Below are 17,702 nucleotides of genomic sequence, written 5' to 3'. Positions count from 1 at the left end.
GTACCCATGCATGTAAGAGTTCACAGCCTTCGAAAGCCAACAAGACCATGTCACCTGCAAAAAGCTGTGATGCAATTCTAAAGCCACCGAACTGGACACTCCCTTTCCTAGCTGCACCTTGATTTCTTGTCCATGAAAACCTCAAACAGGATAGGAAACAAAGCATAACCAAGGAAGAGGTTAAGACACACTGGGAATGATGTCAAGAACACTTGGACAAATCACCGACCATGGTTTGCCCTGCCACCCACAAATAAGTGGAACTTAACGTATATGGCATGTTAGATGATCCAGAAACATTACAGCCTTTTCTCTGAGGAAAAGCGCATTTAAAATGGACTGAAGAAAAGGGGAACTGTCCTGTGGTCAGACAAATTCAAATTCTTTGTGTCTTTAGTCTGGAGGATTGCAGCATTCATGCTTTCTACAAAGGACCATCCACCTTAGCACTAGATATGCAATTAAATATTCACAAGGTACCACAGAGGTAACTATTCATTTACTAGGTTATCCTGGAGGGCTGCAGGTTCTCTCATCACCCAAAATCTGCAACTACTGTGGCCCTCCAGGACTAAGCAAGAAGACTGGTATTCCAAATTTGTGGGACAAAGAAACCCAAACCACACAATTTAGATTCTTTAATGAATTGTACTACTACAGAAAATTGCATAATGCACAAACAGAGGATGATTAAATACAGATTTATTCTAGATTCCAGATATTAACTTGGTCAAAGTGTTGCAAAATCCCAAACAGATCTGAAAAGGAGGGAAAAAAAAAAATTAAACACGCACAACTGAACAAAAGCAAAAAAAAAAAAACCACACCACAACAAAATAGATCAGAGGATACCACTCAGTCACAGTAATTCAGACTGGGGCGGTAAAAAAACCTCATCACATCTGTTAATACAATAAGCAGATAAAGTGAAACTTACCATACTGCGTCAACTCCAAAATAAATCTACAACTCTTGGGAAGGAAGGGGAAAAAAAAAAAATAAAAATTAGATACAATATAAAAACTGTTTCCCAACCTTGGTCCTGGGGCACACTGGCTACAGGTTTTTGTTCCAATCAGCTTTTGTTTTTAATTGGTCTCCTGTGTTATTTCCCAAGTCCTGTGTTTTGGGAACAGAAATTAGAAAATTCAAGTTTGGCAAAATTATATGGGAATAATGTATTTTTTTTTCTTCAATATTTTCATTCTACTTTTCTAGGTGGTGTTCTAATTGTTTAATCCATTTACTAATTAGTGGGTCAGATGCTAAAGTAGATGTAGCCTTTGATTCAGTGTTTGCCTGGTTGTCTGCTCATTTTTAAAATTGTCATTTATAAGATACAACGAAGGGGGAAAAACTGAACAGAACGGGCAAAATAAAAGTTAAGCATTTAAATCTATAGCAAAAGCAGAAATTTGTAAATGTCTTATAAATGTAAAAATCACACAGTTGTGCTTTTCTGAATGTAGAAAAGAAATTGGCTAATTAAATGAGATCAGTGTTATCAGGGGTTACTGATTAGGAATCTGGTTGGAACAAAACATTCAGCGCCAGTGTGCCCCCAGAACAAAGAGGTTGGGAAACCAATATAAAAGCACAACAATTGAACAGCACAAAAAAAAAAAAAACTTTAGATCAGAGGATACCACTCAGTCACAGTAATTCAGACTGGGGCGGTAAAAAAACCCTCATCACTTCTGTTAATAGAACAAGATAAAAAGTGAACTTACCATATTGTGTCAACTCCCAAAAATCTGCAACCCTTGGGGAATTGGGGGGAAAAAAAAAAAAAAAATTAGAGGAAAAAAATTTGGAGGAACCTCCCACATACAGTATAAATCACCCCTCTCAGTATAGCGACGATTTCATTTCATAGCCACTTGGTGTAGCTCATTTTTAAAATATCCTCACAGAAGGGAGTTTGTAAAACTAGCTACTGTATATACATGAAAGGTTCTTAAATTAGAGCCAGCATAACAAGTCACTATAAAAAGTTGTGAATACATACCTTGAAATGCTATAAAGCGAATCAACATTCCAGTATCCAACCCTGCAAAGAGAACAAACTTAGATACAGAATATTGTTTGCAAACCCCCCTGCCTCTACACAATATTTTACAGCATCAGATTAAAAGGCTCAACAGCAATTTTCAGCCGAACGAGATTCCATGATAAAAAATTCATCATTGCAAAAAGGAAAAAACACCCCCACACCCCAGACAGACAGTCTCATACCTGGTGTTTTTTAGAAGGCTGAAGTGATCATTTCAAGTATTTGTCCACCTTCTTAGTAATTCATTACTCCTAAGAGGGGGAGTGGAGTGTCAGGGTCAAACAGGAAATCAATTTAGTCATTTAAATATTTACAGATTCACAGTAACTTGTTTTAATGTTAATTCTACAGTTCTTTAGTCTAGGGGAGAGATTTAAGTCAGAGGTTGTAGCTTTACAAAAAGCAAAACTTCCAATAAAGCAATGGAATGCAGTGGCATTTCTCCCCCCCCCCCGAATGCACTGGATCTGCTAATTTTAATATACATGAACAGCAATCAGAATAATACCACTCAGTCACAGTAATTCAGACTGGGGCGGTAAAAAACTCATCACATCTGTTAATACAAAAAGCAGATAAAGTGAACTTACCATACTGCGTCAACTCCAAAATAAATCTATAACCCTTGGGAAAGGAAAAAGGAAAAAAAATTAAATATAAAAAGCACTACAATTAAACAAAAGCAAAAAAAAAAAAAAACTCAGATCAGAGAATACCACTCAGTCACAGTAATTCAGACTGGGGCGGTAAAAAAAACTCATCACATCTGTTGATTAAAAGCAGATAAGGTGAACTCACCATACTGCGTCCACTCCCAAATCTACAACCTTTGGGGAAAGGAAAAAAGAAAATTAGAGGAAAAATTTAAGAGGAACCTCCCACGTAGAGTATAAGTCACCCTCTCAGTATAGCGACGATTTCATTTCATAGCCACTTGGTGTAGCTCATTTTTAAAATATCCTCACAGAAGGGAGTTTGTAAAACTAGCTATATACATGAAAGGTTCTTAGAGTCAGCATAATCAGTCACTATAAAAAGTTGTGAATACATACCTTGAAATGCTATAAAGCGGATCAATATTCCAGTATCTGACCCTGCAAAGAGAACACACTTAGATACAGAATATTGCTTGCGAAGTCCCCTGCCTCTACATATTTTACAGCATCAGATCATTAAAAGGCTCAACAGCAATTTTCAGCCGAACGAGATTCCATGATAAAAAAAATCATCATTGCCAAAACAAAATCAATAACTACACCCCCCCTAACAGTCTCACATACCTGGTGTTTTCTAGACGACTGAAGTAATCATTTCAAGCATTTGTCCACCTTCTAGTAATTCATTACTCCTAAGAGGGTTAGTAGAGTGTCAGGGTCAAACAGGAATTCAATTTAGTCATTTAAATATTTACAGATTCACAGTAACTTGTTTTAAATGGTAATTCTACAGTTATTCAGTCTCGAGAGGAGAGATTTAGGTCAGAGGTTGTAGTTTTACAAAAAGCAAAAAAACTTCCAATAAAGCAATGGAATGCAGTGGCATTCCAGTTTGTCCCCCTCCCCTTTCAGGTACTGGCCAGGCCCAACATGTTAAAGCTTCACCTGTTCTGAGAAGTTTGTGTTTGGTAAATCTAGTTGTAACCGCACTGTTAACAGGCAACATGTTTTCAACCAAGAAAACATTTAAGGCTGATCACTACTGTTTGACAGAATGGATCCCAAATTTCATGCTTCACAAATCAACTTAGTCTAGGCCTAAAATCACCAGCTTTTAAAGTATCAAACATGAAGATGCCAGTTATTTGCAGAAATGCAGTCATGATCATTTAGAGATGGACTGATATATTCTAACAGATACTAAACCTGGCACATCACACAAACCAAAAACTACTCTAAATGCACATTACACCAAGGCAAAAGGGGCAAGCAGTACAATAACCCCCCCAATTCACAACATGAGGCTCATTGCTCAATTATCCCTCTCTACTTTCAAATGATTAATACAGACTACATTAACACATTGCATGGTTCAAAAGACAACATGCAAGTAAGCCAAGTGAGCATGGAAGAGCTCTAGGGCATGCGATTTGCCTCTACAAAGCCAAAATATTTTACTCCATAAGGTTAAGCACTTACCATTTGGCTCATAATAGGAAAATGTTGAGTACAATACTGTTTAGCTCAGCTGATCTATACATGGGGTGAAAAAAAAAAACAACACACTTAAAATTGTGAAAGCATTTTTATACAATCCTATACACAGCTGCAGTATACACAGGTAAAATCAGAAGCATACCATTCAGTCACAAATTCAGACTGGGGCAGTATAGGAATTCATCACAAAAGGGTGATGAAGTTTGGTACCCGCCATTTCTTCAGAAACAGTATATAAGCATTTGCCTTGGACATAAGAAAATAAGTTCTATAAAGTTTAAAAATCTTGCCTTCAATGGCAATATACAACTGGAAAACATCCCTAAACTTAGACAAAGCAGCAAAAGGACCTAAACATTACTTGTTCTATTACCCGAATGGTAAGGATGTTTTCTGTTTGCTTGGGATTTCTAATACACATGGCACAACAAACATCCCAAAAGAAACCCCCAGAGCAGGTTAAAGACTAAGCAAGGCAAACAATGACCTGCACATCAGTCTTTTAAAATAGTCAAATCAATTTTACAATACGTTTAAAATCAAAATGTGGATCAATACTGTACAGCTGCCTTGGAAGATTTGGTAACAAGTATTTGTTTTATGGTGATGCCATTAGTCTCCATTATAAAGCACCAGTTTGTTCTCAATTTATTGAAACTCCACTTTAGAACAAATTTCCAGTGGTAAATGAATATATACCATGTTTTCTAAAAAGTAACATCAACATGAAAAATACCCAACTTTTCCTTTAACAGCACAGTTCAAGCTTTAATACCAACCTGGATGCTTTTCCATTATGAAGCCTGAAGAAAGAAAAATCTTTGATCAGTCAAGAAAGAGTTCAAAAGAACACAAAGCATCTAGTGTTTTAATATCTGAATCACTGCTGTATTGCTCATCCCATCAGACAGTTGGACACCAACAAATGTTCACCAGTCTATACTGACAGCTCCAGTGGGTTCACCTTTTCAGGCTCTGGAACAAGTTCAGTACGTAAGACATGGGAAAATTACATCATCAGGATGAACTACTTCATTTGCTGCCTACTACAAAAAGCACAATAGATGAAATGGATGTTCCAACTGAAAGTTTCTACCTCCAGTTTTAAAACTGCAGAGTAGATCAACCTTTCTAATATTACCATTTAAAAAGGAAAGCTTTGCCTTTAAGTACAGCAAATAATTCTAAACCCAAGTGTTTGGCTAAATAGCAACAAGAATTAGAATAAAAATGCTACTCAACATCTGAATAGGAGTAATTTACTCCTAATTTACTTTAATCTGACAGCAAAGCAGAAAAGCTCAAGTCTGCCAAGTGCCTGCTGGCATTAAAATGATGAATACTTGCTTTAAAGTACAAACATTTTTGTCATTACTATTCAAAGGGTAGCTCTACCTCTGCATCAAGTCAAAAGAAAAAAAAATAAAATAAAAAAACACCCCCCAAAACACACTGACAGTTGCATAGGCACAAGTTTATTTTTCAGGAACACTACAGGTTAAACTGACAGATCACAACCTTGTGAATTTTTACCCCTCAGAGCAGAAAAAAAATCCCACATACTACATACCTTTTAGATGGTATGCTCATCTTCAAGGTTGAGCACTATTCAAGAACTTAAAAGAATGCACAAAAATGCAGTAACTTGCCCAATTGCAAAGGGCAAATCTGAATTCATGAAGTGATCCCTTGAGCAAATAACCAATAGACATCTGAAAGAGGAATGGTCAAGTTAATGAGCAAGTAACCAATAGACATCTGAAAGAGGAAGGGGCAAGTTAAGAATTTTGACTTGTACAACTGGAATAGCTTACTGCAGTCACTCAGTTGTTCACACCTTTTCATTGCTGTTCAAAGTGAGCTAGATGGAAATCATCATTGGGACTGCAGTATTAAACTAGGAAAATAAGTTTTCAAAGACAAGAAACCCCAAACTTGGCCTTCTACATCACACTATTTCACTGTACTTTAAGCATAGAACAGCATTAACACAGTAATGTTTGCACTCTAAAACACTTGTAGAATACTCATAACTGATGTATTTGGACCACACCCAAAAACACACTCCACATACAAATAAAAGAACACCCATTGAAAGGGGCAGGTGTCACAAAATTCATGTCAGATGCCTTGTTGTACACACAAAGTCCCAGACATTCTGGTGAAATTAAATTGTGAACTTGGGGGTGTGTTTACAAACTACTTTAACCAACATACATTAGCTTTTTAATTAGTTTGAAACTAATCTGCCTCAATCTTGTTTGGATATACAATGCATATTCTACTTGTGAACTTGCATCTCTAACCACACACTGCATTGCAGAGAAGTCGTGGAACACCTTGGTACCCAGTGAACAATCCATTTGTATCAGATCCTGGACCAAGGATTTTGGATTCGGTTGATTGTGGGGTGGCAATGTTGCAGAGGAGGGTTGTGTTTGAACTAAACAGTTCAGGCATTCAAGTGGTTTACCAGTTTACCCTAAAACACATTTAGGACATTGTGCACAACTGGATAGTGGATATACATGAACAATTTTGCACAGATGTTTTAAAATGGCTTAGCCTTGTCCCAAGGAAAAGCATACTGTGTCGAGAACTTTATGAACAAAGATTAAATTTTTCATTCACTATTAACAGTTTAGGTAACAAAACCACTTGAATGAAGCTTTAAAAGTAGTTTTAGACTCCTGCTCCCAAAAAATTCAAAATGCTGAATGAAAATGTACAAACACAAAACTAATTGTATCCTATTTTACAGTCCTGATGCACAAAGCATGACATTCCAGTAGGCTAGCCAGTTGTCTCGTTAAAATGCATCGGACTTGGTGTGCAAAATGTATAGTCTACAACCTCTTGTTTTAATGATGTGCGAGCTGAGATTAGAGTATGCCACTCACTTGTGGGGAAAAAAAACCACACACACCCCGAGTCCACACATTCACTGTCCCATGTAACCTAAAAGGATAGACTGCAATGCATGTATATCGAGTGTACCACACCTTTAGCTAGTTTTCGGGCGGGGGGGGGATGGGAACCTGTAACTGTACTGCTTGGAAGACAGATGCTATGGACAGACTGGTGTCTGTCACACAACTTCAGGTTTCAGTACCACAATAGTTTGTTTTTTTCTTCATCTTTGTGCAATATTGACAGAACTTTAAAAGTTAGTAATTAAAAATCCAACTTACCCATCTCAATATGGCTATATCTCCTAAAAGAGAAATATAAATTAGCACCTATCATTACAAGCATAAAGTACAACAAATCATAACTGGTCTGATCAGTGCTTTGGTGACTAGAAAAATGCCATCAGGCAAGATTGCCGTCCAGTAAAAATGGGTTTTCCCCTATTTCATCCTCTCAAACCAGTCATTAAACTACACTGAATAATAAAACTACATATTAACTCACCAGAATCTTCATGGATCCATCTGTCACAATGAGGAGGTACTACAAGATAGGGTTGGGGTTGAGAAAAAAAACACCACAACACACATTAGAAGAGGCATCACAACTTCTACCTACACTATAGATTAGCATCTTCCAATTTCAGTAACCACTTTGGCCATTGTAACCATCACTTAAGTACACCTACATAAAAATGCAAGCAAGTCAAATTACACTATCAAAAATATATCACATTCAAGTCATAGTGACAGGAGACTCCAGCTGTCTTCAGTTTGAAAATAGTAAGCATCACTTTGTCATCAGACATATGCTTGTCAATTTACTCATCATTACAGCTAGAATGAGTATTGGGGATAAACTGAGCCCCATCACCCAAACAATTAAAAGCCCATGGCTGCTAATGTATCCCACAATATAAAAAGGTAGCAATTTGTTTATAATGAACTAAATGAAATAGGTACTGTACATGTGCAACAGATGAACAACATCTGGGAGTCAAGTGCCCCAACTCACATGGTCCAGTTACTAGTTTATAAAAGCAAGTTTCTAAAGACTACTCAAAATGTTATTTACAAAACAAGAATTAAACTGATAGTTGCATATTGGATTAATGCAAAATACATACCCGTTTGTAGTCAAGAGGTGACGGTTTCTCCATTGCTGTGGAGAAAAGTGTAATATTACAACACAACAAAAGCATAAATAAAAAATATTAAAAAAAAACGTTAAAAACTTTCCTGCAGCATCAGTACAGGTCTACACATCAGCCATAACTCAGATATGTGCTTGTGAATAAGCATCATTTGCTACAAGATTTTTTAGTAACCTACTGACAAAACTTGAGTACTGACTAGTACCTGACAGCTGGCAAAAACTTGGCACTTTCTATTTTCTATTGATTCCAATATTAACTAAACTCTAGGTGTCCAAATTGGCATACATCCCCCCCCCTTCTCAGGATCCCCTGCACCACTATCAACACTTCCCAGCAACTGTATATAATCAATCAGCCTGAAAGATCACATTTCAGAATCTCTGGCATCAGGACTTTGATTTCAAGACTAAATTATGGGATAACGCATCATACCCTGGAGGAGCTGAGCAACACTTCGTCCTAGGCTGACAAAGCTTTGAACTCTTACAGCTATTTAGAAATAAATTATGAGAAATTGTTAAAACTGGAGAGAAAGTGAAATGACTCATCACCACTGCATTATATGGAAAAGTTGCAGCATCTTGTTTGCTCTACACAAGATGGTGGCGTTGGGTGGCATGCATGGATATGACGCGCTGCCGCACCCACCATAAGGTCATTTCTTTCTAGCATCGGAATATTAATTCAACTCAGATTGATCTACGTTTAATTTGCTATTACAAAAAAAGCTTACCTTTTCTGTCAAATGACCATCAACGTAAGTTGAATCAACCTAAAATGGACAGACGATAAAACATAAATTACTGTATTTTAAGACTTTAAAAAATTATATGGTGTCTTGAAACATGCAGACGCTTTTCACATGTCATGTGCCACTCAGAATCTGGTAAAGGAGCTTCTTCAAACATATTCAGCAAGAGAGAGTTCACAGAATCATCAGAGAAGCACTAAAACCAAAGCCCTTAAAGCTTTTAGCAGTATAAGCATGCACTCGTTATGCCCTTTAGCCATGACGAGAAAAAAAAAAATAGAACGGGTTAGTGACATCGGCCTAAACACTGGCTCATTAAATTTAATTTAGCTATGTAAACATTCATATGAGGAAAAAATACCTTTTCGACTTCAAATGGAGACTTCAGTCGCAAAAGCATTTTGCTGAAACGGGGAAAAAACATGAATTAACAATCCAGCACATCAAGAAGGAACCTTGAGGAACAGTCAAAATACCAATACTCCACGTGGCCGCCATGTGCTACTCGCGCAGCTTCCCATCAGAAAATAAAACATACAATCAGCGTTTTTTCAGTACAGGTCTGTGATATTTATCATCATAGAGAGCCCGCGGTTAGCACAATAGGGGAGATGATACAAAAATCCAAACTTCTACTACTCGGTAATAAAATGTACCGTAAATATCTGCAGTTCCCCTAGGGTGTAAATATTTTTCTATACGTCTGGAAATACGATTAAGCCAACACAATAAGTATGTCTTTAGAGGAAAAATACAGAAAGTCAAAATGTTAAATACCGAAAAAAGAAATAAGCTCACAACCAAGCAAAACCTTAGCAAAAAAAGGACGGAGTGCATCTTTAAGACCTTTACGACAAACAGTCTCAAAACAAGGTTTGCCGTTCAGCAAGTGTAGAGGCTTTAGTTGTTCTGAAGAGTGCGCGAAGTAAATTACACTTCATGCAAAACCAATAACGATTTAAAAGAATTGAAAATAGGAAAACAGGTTTAAAAACCACTGCAATTAACGACTGTACTCACGAATATACAAAAATGTAAAATACCTCGCTTCCCAAATCACCAATCTAATCAATAACCTACCCACAGTAATGCTGGCGTGCAAATGGACGAATACTAGGCGTGCATGCCCTTATATACGTCACCCGCGTGACCTGGATGTATAACTGGCCACGTAATTGTTAAGGAAATATCTATCAATATATAAACTTCCATTGTAATACATGTGTTTACAATTGATTCGAAATTATTCTTAAACTCATTTTTTTAATTATTAACGTTTTACGTTCTGCGGTGTTCCCGCGCATGATAATCTCCATTTCCGCTTAATGTGTAATTAGACCCATTCGTAAAGGTCTCTTGTGCTTAGCTATAATATCGATCAAGATTTTCCACAATGACACTGCGAAATCGGGTAATACAAACTGTAAACTTTATTACAGTTTAAAATGTGTGAGCAATTCTAATTGTAATCGTTAACAAAACTACGAAAGAGAAATCGCTGAATTCTAGCCCTTCCCCCACACTGCTAGACCCTTCTCCAACACTGACAACACAAACTTTATTGGCATCCGTTCTTGTCAGCAATGAATTGTTAAGTTTCGAAAAGTTGCATATTAAAAATAGAGGTGTAAAAATATAATCCAGTATTCTACCTATTATGTAAATTGTGAAAGTGGCTTTTCTGACTGAAAACAAAGCTATATTTGCTGAAAATATTTTCAGTTGTTTTTCAAACATTTTCCAATTTTTGGGCTAATTCTGCTTTCATTTTAATTACGGGTATGTCTCTTTTATTAACAGGTTGCTCCCCCCCACTCCAAGATTAACGCCGTCAAAAATCTCCCCTATCCCCCAACATCCTACAGCCTATTGAAAAGCCGTGGGAAATCGATTTAAGTGTATTTCTCGAAAGAAAGTTTGGTTAGTTTTACGTTGATATTGTGGCAATCCAATAATGTGAATACAGATCACAAAAAGGTTAGTGCCATAATATGATATAGTGAACATGCATACAAGTAAAACATCAATACAAACGATAATGGTAAAAAATATATACAACAACAACATTTATTTATATAGCACATTTTCATAAAAAAAATGTAGCTGAAAGTGCTTTACAAAATGAAGAATAGAAAAATAGAAGACACAGTAAGAAAATAAAATAAGTCAACATTAATTAACATAGAATAAGTAAGGTCCGATGGCCAGGGTGGACAGAAAAAACAAAAAAAAAAAAAACTCCAGAGGCTGGGGAAAAAAAATAAAATCTGTAGGGGTTCCAGACCACGAGACCGCCCAGTCCCCTCTCGGCAATCTACCTAACATAAATGAAACAGTCCTCTTTGTATTTAGGGTTTTCATGGAAGGACCTGATGATGATGGTCACGTAGACTTCTGGCTTTCAGTCCATCAATGTTGGTGCATCATGATGCTTTGAGTAGGTGATGGTGGCGCAGGCCGCCACCACAAAGAAACCGGAAAAAGAAACAGAAGAGAGAGTAGGGGTCAGTACGGATTTTGGAGCCACTATGAATAGTTATTAGTACAGAAACGTACAATGGTCGATTTATATGTCTTAAGTTAAGGCATTGTAGGTGTTGTATATAGTGAGCAGTGTCTTTTTCTGTAAGCATCTAAGTCACTAGAAGACAGTTTTGTAGGCATTTTCGTATTTTACATTAAACCCTCACAACGTTACATCCGTTTTCAGAACATTTTATTCTTGTTTATTGCCATATGGCTCTGTTGTACAAGCATTCTGCTAGGTTAGGTTAGGTAGACTTTATTATCCCAGAGGGAAATTTGTTTGCAGCAGGAATGTACAAAACATAAGCCCTTGTTATGTTACACAAATACAAGAAAATAAACCAACACAACAATCAAAAACTAGAGTTATCATAAGTACACTCAAGATCTGTACAAAGAAGAATAATTGCCGTTAACAAAACCCACAACAATAATGTAGAATTCAGTAGCATCTCTAGAAGTTAAAGAATTGAAAATGGTTACGGCTCTGGGAATAAAAGAGTAATTAAATCAGTTGCTCTTTACCCTTGGGAGTCTAAATCTGCAGCCTGATGGCAATCGCTGAAATTTTGGGATGAAAACTGGATGGCTACTGTTTGACTGAACTGAGATGGCCTTTATTCTAACCTCCTTATGATACAGCTCAGAGACATTGAGCTGCTGCAAACCAATAATTTTACTGGTAATTTTTACTTAAAATATTTAATGCAGAGATTGGTAAACAACATGTACATTCAAATGGAACAACAAATTCAATAAAAGTGTCTTTATGGATTTTTCTACTTTAAAACAATTGAGTTTCTTAAGAAAGAATAGTGGTGTCTGCCCCCAAAGACCTATTAGCTTACACAGAAATACAGATTCAGAGCAAACCAATTCAGAGTTAGAAATCCTACTGGCCTGCATGTTAAAAACGGTAGACTAGAGAGGAAAACATGAGGATGGTGAGTATAAGGTTAGTCATGGGGTACTAACAGAAACGTTTCATAATGGCTTATGAAACCAATCTTAAGGTTCTGCAGCTCCTTCATTATTTGACAAATTAAGTAGAATTTTGTCACAGGGCTTTATACACTAACTTTATTTGTGAGCCTTTCATTCTATACCTAGTAATGCTATGGAAATTGAAGCTGGAGAACTCAGAAGTACTGTGTTACCACAATTACTGGACTTATCTTCAAGATGTCACACAATAAAGTGTTAGATGACTGCATGGAGAATCAATGCAAAAAAAAAAATACAGTATTAATAGTTTTTCTGGTAAATCATATGATTTAGTAATTCTAGTTTACACAGAAAAATGCTCTACTCATCACTAATGACTCAAAACAAGAATAATGCCTGTCATGGTGTTTGTGGGACCTTACCTGGCTAAAGAGTTCAATCTTCAAGCCACAAACCTTAGTGCTTTACAAATCAGGGTTCTTCATCTGTATAATGATTTTTGGGTATTTTAGTGTCTATTGATAATTTTATGCAAATAGTTTTTTCTGATTGTTTTCTTTGTTGTTTTTATACACAAGTGCCATCATTTTGTTCCCTTTTTTGATAGAAATAGGTCTCAGTTGCCAGCACATGAACTTCGAAAGTTGCACTGTGTAACATCATCTTCTGGAGGGCATTTAAGATGACAGAGCACTACAACTCCAAGATTTTGGCTCCTCTAAACAAATTTAACTTTCTGTGCTAGGAGCAGGACTGAAATACTTTTACAGCTTTAGACTTTCATATGGTACTTTGAGTTTGTCTTGTCCATTAATGCCATAAAATATTTATTATTCTTAGAAAAAAAAAAGATACATTTTGTGATGTCTGGCTGTCTAGTTTGAAATGCTTAGCAGTGTTAATTATAAATTCATATGGTGAACAAGACTTATGTGTTTTTTGTGATCAATCAGTGAGTATATATATCAAGAAATATATCAGAAAATGATCCAGAAATAAAACTGTGTGGCAATAAATGCAACAGTCTGCTATTCGTACAGTGTCCAGCCATGACCATCCCAATTCACCACAAACAACCTGATCAATGGCAGAGGTTAGTGAGTGACTAATAACAGACCATAATAAAGGAATATCTGCCCATTAGTTGAGCCACTAAAAAAACATGGGTAGCCTCAGAGGGACAAGCAACATTAAAGGGTCAAGAGAGGAGCAAATATTTGGGGGTATCAGCCGTCCAAGATTTAAAGTGCCAAATGGACATAGCCAAGTCATCTATGTATTTCCTTGATGTCCTGCTGACTTGCAGTCCAATAATAACACATCATAAGGGAAGAATCACAAAACACCTCTGTGACAAGCTCTGGGGTCTTCTAGACTGAAGTAAATTTGGTTTGAAACAAAGAAGCTTCTGCTTGTGAAACATTCTGAATTAGTATAGAGAGATCTAAAAAGATAGTTGTGTGTGGTAACAGAGAGATAGCTACACAAAAGAAACAGGATCCTGTATTTACACACAAACTTCAAGAAAAAACAGCAGTGGTGGAATATATGGAAATAAGTGCTGGGGACATCCAATCATTAAAGATGGCATAGTGAATCAGTCTCAAGTCCTTTAAAAATGGCATTTATGAAGAGGTGGGATAAAGCTTATGAAAAAATTTTACTTGGCTGTTTTAAAAGCTAGGGTTCCTACTGCAATGCTTATCACTGAAAATTAAGCATTTGGCAAAATGAATATGTGTCCCTGTTTATTGTTTGATTTTATTTATTGTTTTTTTTTGTTCCCACCTCTTTGCTATTTATAAATATCATTACAACATGGAATTTGCAAAACTAAAGCACAGGCAAATAATCATTTAAATACTGTAGTGGCCAAACTGGAAAGAGAAAGGAAGCTTGGACCAGAACAGGACAGAAGAACAAATCATGGTAATTATAGGAGAATGAGACACCAACTGAAAAAGAAATATCATCTCCCATGTATCTGAAGATTTGGACAGAGGAAGGTAATTGGGTCTGACCTGTGTTGAAAATTCAGATGAGCAATTTCATTTAAATATGCCACTTTTTCAGACTAGTAACATGAGTACAGTAGGTTTACTGAAACTGAAAATTCAAAATTGACAGTTAAAACAATGCCTGGATCACATTATTACTTGCAAAACGCACATTAAAAAGAATGTGTCATGATTTGACTTTGTCTTAATTTTTTAAAGCTATTTTATGGCCACAAAAAATCAACACAATATCATTTTTTTAAGTTGAGGTCAAGGAATTCATTGGTAGCAATTACTTTTTTGATTTTTTGTTGTTTTTGTAAGGGCAATGCCATTTTTGGATTTTTGTTTTGTAAATTATCTCCTGTTTTTGTCCCCTTTTGTCTTTGAGTTTGGTTTCTCTTGCTTTTCAAAACCCCAAAATGCTAAATCATTTCTAACCCCGATTTATAGGAATCTGGGTTATATTCGGGGTTACCCCGAATAAGGATGCTTATTCCACACAAACTTTGGTTATGTGCCTAGAAGAGGTGAAAGTTTGGATGGCAGTGAACTCCTTAAATTTTAATGAAAATAAGACAGAGGTTATAGTTTTTGGTCCTGGAGGTACCAGTGGGTCTATTTCTACTTTTGCTCCTGTGGATTTGGGTCCCCTAGCACAATATGGTACGCCTGTTATTATTATTATTTGGGTTTTAGGATAGATGAGGATTTTAGACTGGACAGTCAGATCAGTGCGGTGGTGAAATCTTGGTTTTTTCAGCTGAGACGTTTGGCAAACATAAAAAAACATTCTTTCTAAAGATCAATTCACAACAGTGATCCATGCCTTTATTACAACTTGGTTGGACTATTGTAATTCATTGTATGTTGGTGTTAGCCAGTCTATCCTGTCTCGGCTCCAGCTGGTGCAAAATGCTGCTGCACGTCTTCTAACTGGCACGCGGAAAAATGAGCATATTACACCTGTATTATCCTCACTGCACTGGCTGCTTGTTCAGTTTAGAGTTCATTTTAAAATTCTTTTATTTGTTTTTAAGTCTTTAAATGGGCGTGCTCTGCCCAACCTCGCTGAGCTGCTGCATATGCATTCTCCTTTTCGCTTACTCAGATCAGCTGGTCAGCTGTTTCTAGATGTGCCTACGACTCAGCGAAAGCTCAGAGGGGATCGGGCTTTTTCCGTTGTGGCTCCAAGGCTCTGGAATTCATTGCCGATCTACATTAGACAGGCCTCCGCACTGCCCATTTTTAAGTCTGCTCTTAAGACCTATCTTTTTGGTTTGGCATTTGATTCTGTGTGAGCAGTTGATGTTATTTGTTTTAACTCTGTTTAGTTGTTTAGTTGTTTTTTATTATGTTGTAATTAGTTATTGTTGTATTTTACTGATTGAGTTATTACTTTGTTTTGTTTAAATTTATTTAGTTTATGTACAGCACTTTGGTCAGAGGCTGTTGTATGGAAAGTGCTTTATAAATAAAGTTGACTTGACTTTAGCCTCATGCTTTAGGCTCTGTTTAAAAAGAAATTTCTGACTTACCGGCAATATTTACATTTTACATTTATATTTATTTGCTTAGCAGATGCTTTTGTCTGAAACAACTTACAAGTGAGGACAACATGACTGAGTTAACTCCAGTCTGGGGGACTGTTTGGGAACAAGTGTCACAGGACAAGGTTACAACATTGATCCTCACACGTGAAGAGCTCAGAACAAACTTCAACCTAGTTTGCAAAACATAACTGTACCAGTTAGACAAAAACTCGCCAAACAAGAGTGGCTTGAAATGCTTCTTAAACACTTGGAAGGAGTCAAATTTCAAATGGATGTGCACAGCCTGTTCTATCAGCTAGGAGCTACACACAAAAAGAGTCTAGTCTGAGATTTGATGCCTCACAGAGGTAGAATCACCAGATGCCATTCATCAGTAGACCTGAGTGGTTGAGAAGGAGCATAGGACTTCACAAGTGTCTCCCATATAAACTATATATAGGTGCTGACCCATTGACTACTCTGTAAGCAAGCATCAAGTATTTGAACTTAATACAGGTTGCTATTGAGAGCCAGTGTAGTGATCTGAGAAGAGGAGTGATATGTATCTACCTTGGCTTGTAGAACACTAGACGGGCTGCTGTATTTTTAATCAATCTCATTGGTGGCGCATGCTGGTTGTCCTGCCAGTAGAGACTTGCAGTGGTCCAGATGTGACAAGACCAAAGCCAGGACCAGAAGTTGCGTGGCATGCTCTGTAAGATATGGTCCAGAAAATGTAATACTGTATAGTAAATCTGTGAGACCAAGAGACTGTAGCAACATGCTGTGTAAAGGACAGGTGGTTATTGATTACCACCCTAAGGCTGTGTACAGAGATGTGGTGCTGAATAGAAAGATGAGCTGGATAACAAGGAGGTCTGTCTTTGCCAGGTTCAGCTGCAGGTGGTGTTTGTTCATCCAGATTGCAATTTCAGTGAGACATGCAGAGATTGTGCGTGATACTGTACGATTCTCAGGAGGGAACAACAGGTAAAACTCCATGGGACATGATGACAAAGCCCAGTGAGTAAGTGTACAGAGGAAAGAACCTTTGTACATGTCGTTCCCTCTGGAGAACAATATGGCATCAGCTAGAGTTTCTGCTTGTCTTACTGATATCTCAACCTGGATGAAAGACCACCATCTACAGCTCAACTTGGCAAAAACAGAACTTTTTGTGATTCCCAGCCACCCAGTCTGTTCAACTCCCCATCTCTGTACAGTTTGGCTCACTGTCACTAACACCTGCCAGGTCAGTTCACAACCTTGGTGTGGGTATTGATTAGCACTTGTTTTTTCTGACCACATTTCTACTGTTTCTTGTTCATGCAGCTTCATGCTGTACAACATTTGCAAGATCAGACCTTATCTGACAGAGTATACAGCATATCTACTTTTCCAGGCTTTGGTCTTGATGCATCTGAACTACTGCAACTCGCTCCTGGCAGGAGTACCCACATGTGCTATCGATTCACTGTAGATGATTGCAAAATGCAGCAGCCCATCTTGTATTTAACCAACTGAGACAAGCACATGTCACTGCTCAGCACCTAAGTATATGGAGACACTGGTGAGGTGCTATGCCTATGCCTGCTCACCCACTCAAGTCTGCCAGGAAACAGTGTCTAGTGATGCCGCCTCTACAAGGTATCAAGTCTCAAGTCTCAAGAGGAAGGACT

General features: G+C 37.2%; 1 long non-coding RNA gene and 9 other non-coding genes across 11 annotated transcripts; all 10 read right to left on the bottom strand.

Annotated features, from left to right (window-relative positions):
* Window positions 1-623: 623 nt before the first annotated feature.
* LOC120539228 lies at window positions 624-10,136 on the bottom strand. 2 transcript variants are annotated; one of them, XR_005635575.1, is made up of 18 exons: window positions 10,104-10,136; window positions 9,385-9,427; window positions 9,006-9,044; window positions 8,243-8,277; window positions 7,621-7,659; window positions 7,398-7,420; window positions 5,777-5,918; window positions 4,986-5,009; window positions 4,189-4,242; window positions 3,334-3,401; window positions 3,106-3,147; window positions 2,852-2,880; window positions 2,644-2,677; window positions 2,236-2,304; window positions 2,009-2,050; window positions 1,731-1,762; window positions 938-971; window positions 624-758 (listed from the first exon to the last, which is right to left on the bottom strand). It is a non-coding gene; the product is annotated as an uncharacterized LOC120539228 (long non-coding RNA). The 2 variants fall into 2 exon arrangements; XR_005635576.1 differs by lacking the exons at window positions 624-758; window positions 938-971 and adding an exon at window positions 1,083-1,119.
* On the bottom strand, window positions 836-910 carry LOC120539864. Its single transcript, XR_005635719.1, has one exon. It is a non-coding gene; the product is annotated as a small nucleolar RNA SNORD31 (small nucleolar RNA).
* Window positions 1,630-1,705, bottom strand: LOC120539865. The gene has a single exon (XR_005635720.1). It is a non-coding gene; the product is annotated as a small nucleolar RNA SNORD31 (small nucleolar RNA).
* LOC120539860 lies at window positions 2,119-2,191 on the bottom strand. Its single transcript, XR_005635715.1, has one exon. It is a non-coding gene; the product is annotated as a small nucleolar RNA SNORD30 (small nucleolar RNA).
* Window positions 2,545-2,614, bottom strand: LOC120539863. Its single transcript, XR_005635718.1, has one exon. It is a non-coding gene; the product is annotated as a small nucleolar RNA SNORD31 (small nucleolar RNA).
* On the bottom strand, window positions 2,753-2,824 carry LOC120539862. Its single transcript, XR_005635717.1, has one exon. It is a non-coding gene; the product is annotated as a small nucleolar RNA SNORD31 (small nucleolar RNA).
* Window positions 3,213-3,289, bottom strand: LOC120539861. The gene has a single exon (XR_005635716.1). It is a non-coding gene; the product is annotated as a small nucleolar RNA SNORD30 (small nucleolar RNA).
* On the bottom strand, window positions 4,331-4,400 carry LOC120539866. The gene has a single exon (XR_005635721.1). It is a non-coding gene; the product is annotated as a small nucleolar RNA SNORD31 (small nucleolar RNA).
* Window positions 5,104-5,229, bottom strand: LOC120539867. Its single transcript, XR_005635722.1, has one exon. It is a non-coding gene; the product is annotated as a small nucleolar RNA SNORD22 (small nucleolar RNA).
* On the bottom strand, window positions 6,025-6,090 carry LOC120539859. Its single transcript, XR_005635714.1, has one exon. It is a non-coding gene; the product is annotated as a small nucleolar RNA SNORD29 (small nucleolar RNA).
* Window positions 10,137-17,702: the final 7,566 nt, after the last annotated feature.

The sequence above is a fragment of the Polypterus senegalus genome, chromosome 11 (assembly GCF_016835505.1).
Source record: "Polypterus senegalus isolate Bchr_013 chromosome 11, ASM1683550v1, whole genome shotgun sequence".
Taxonomy (NCBI): domain Eukaryota; kingdom Metazoa; phylum Chordata; class Cladistia; order Polypteriformes; family Polypteridae; genus Polypterus; species Polypterus senegalus.
The sequence above is the reverse complement of the archived record's forward strand: the minus strand, read 5'-3'. Positions and strand labels throughout refer to the sequence as shown.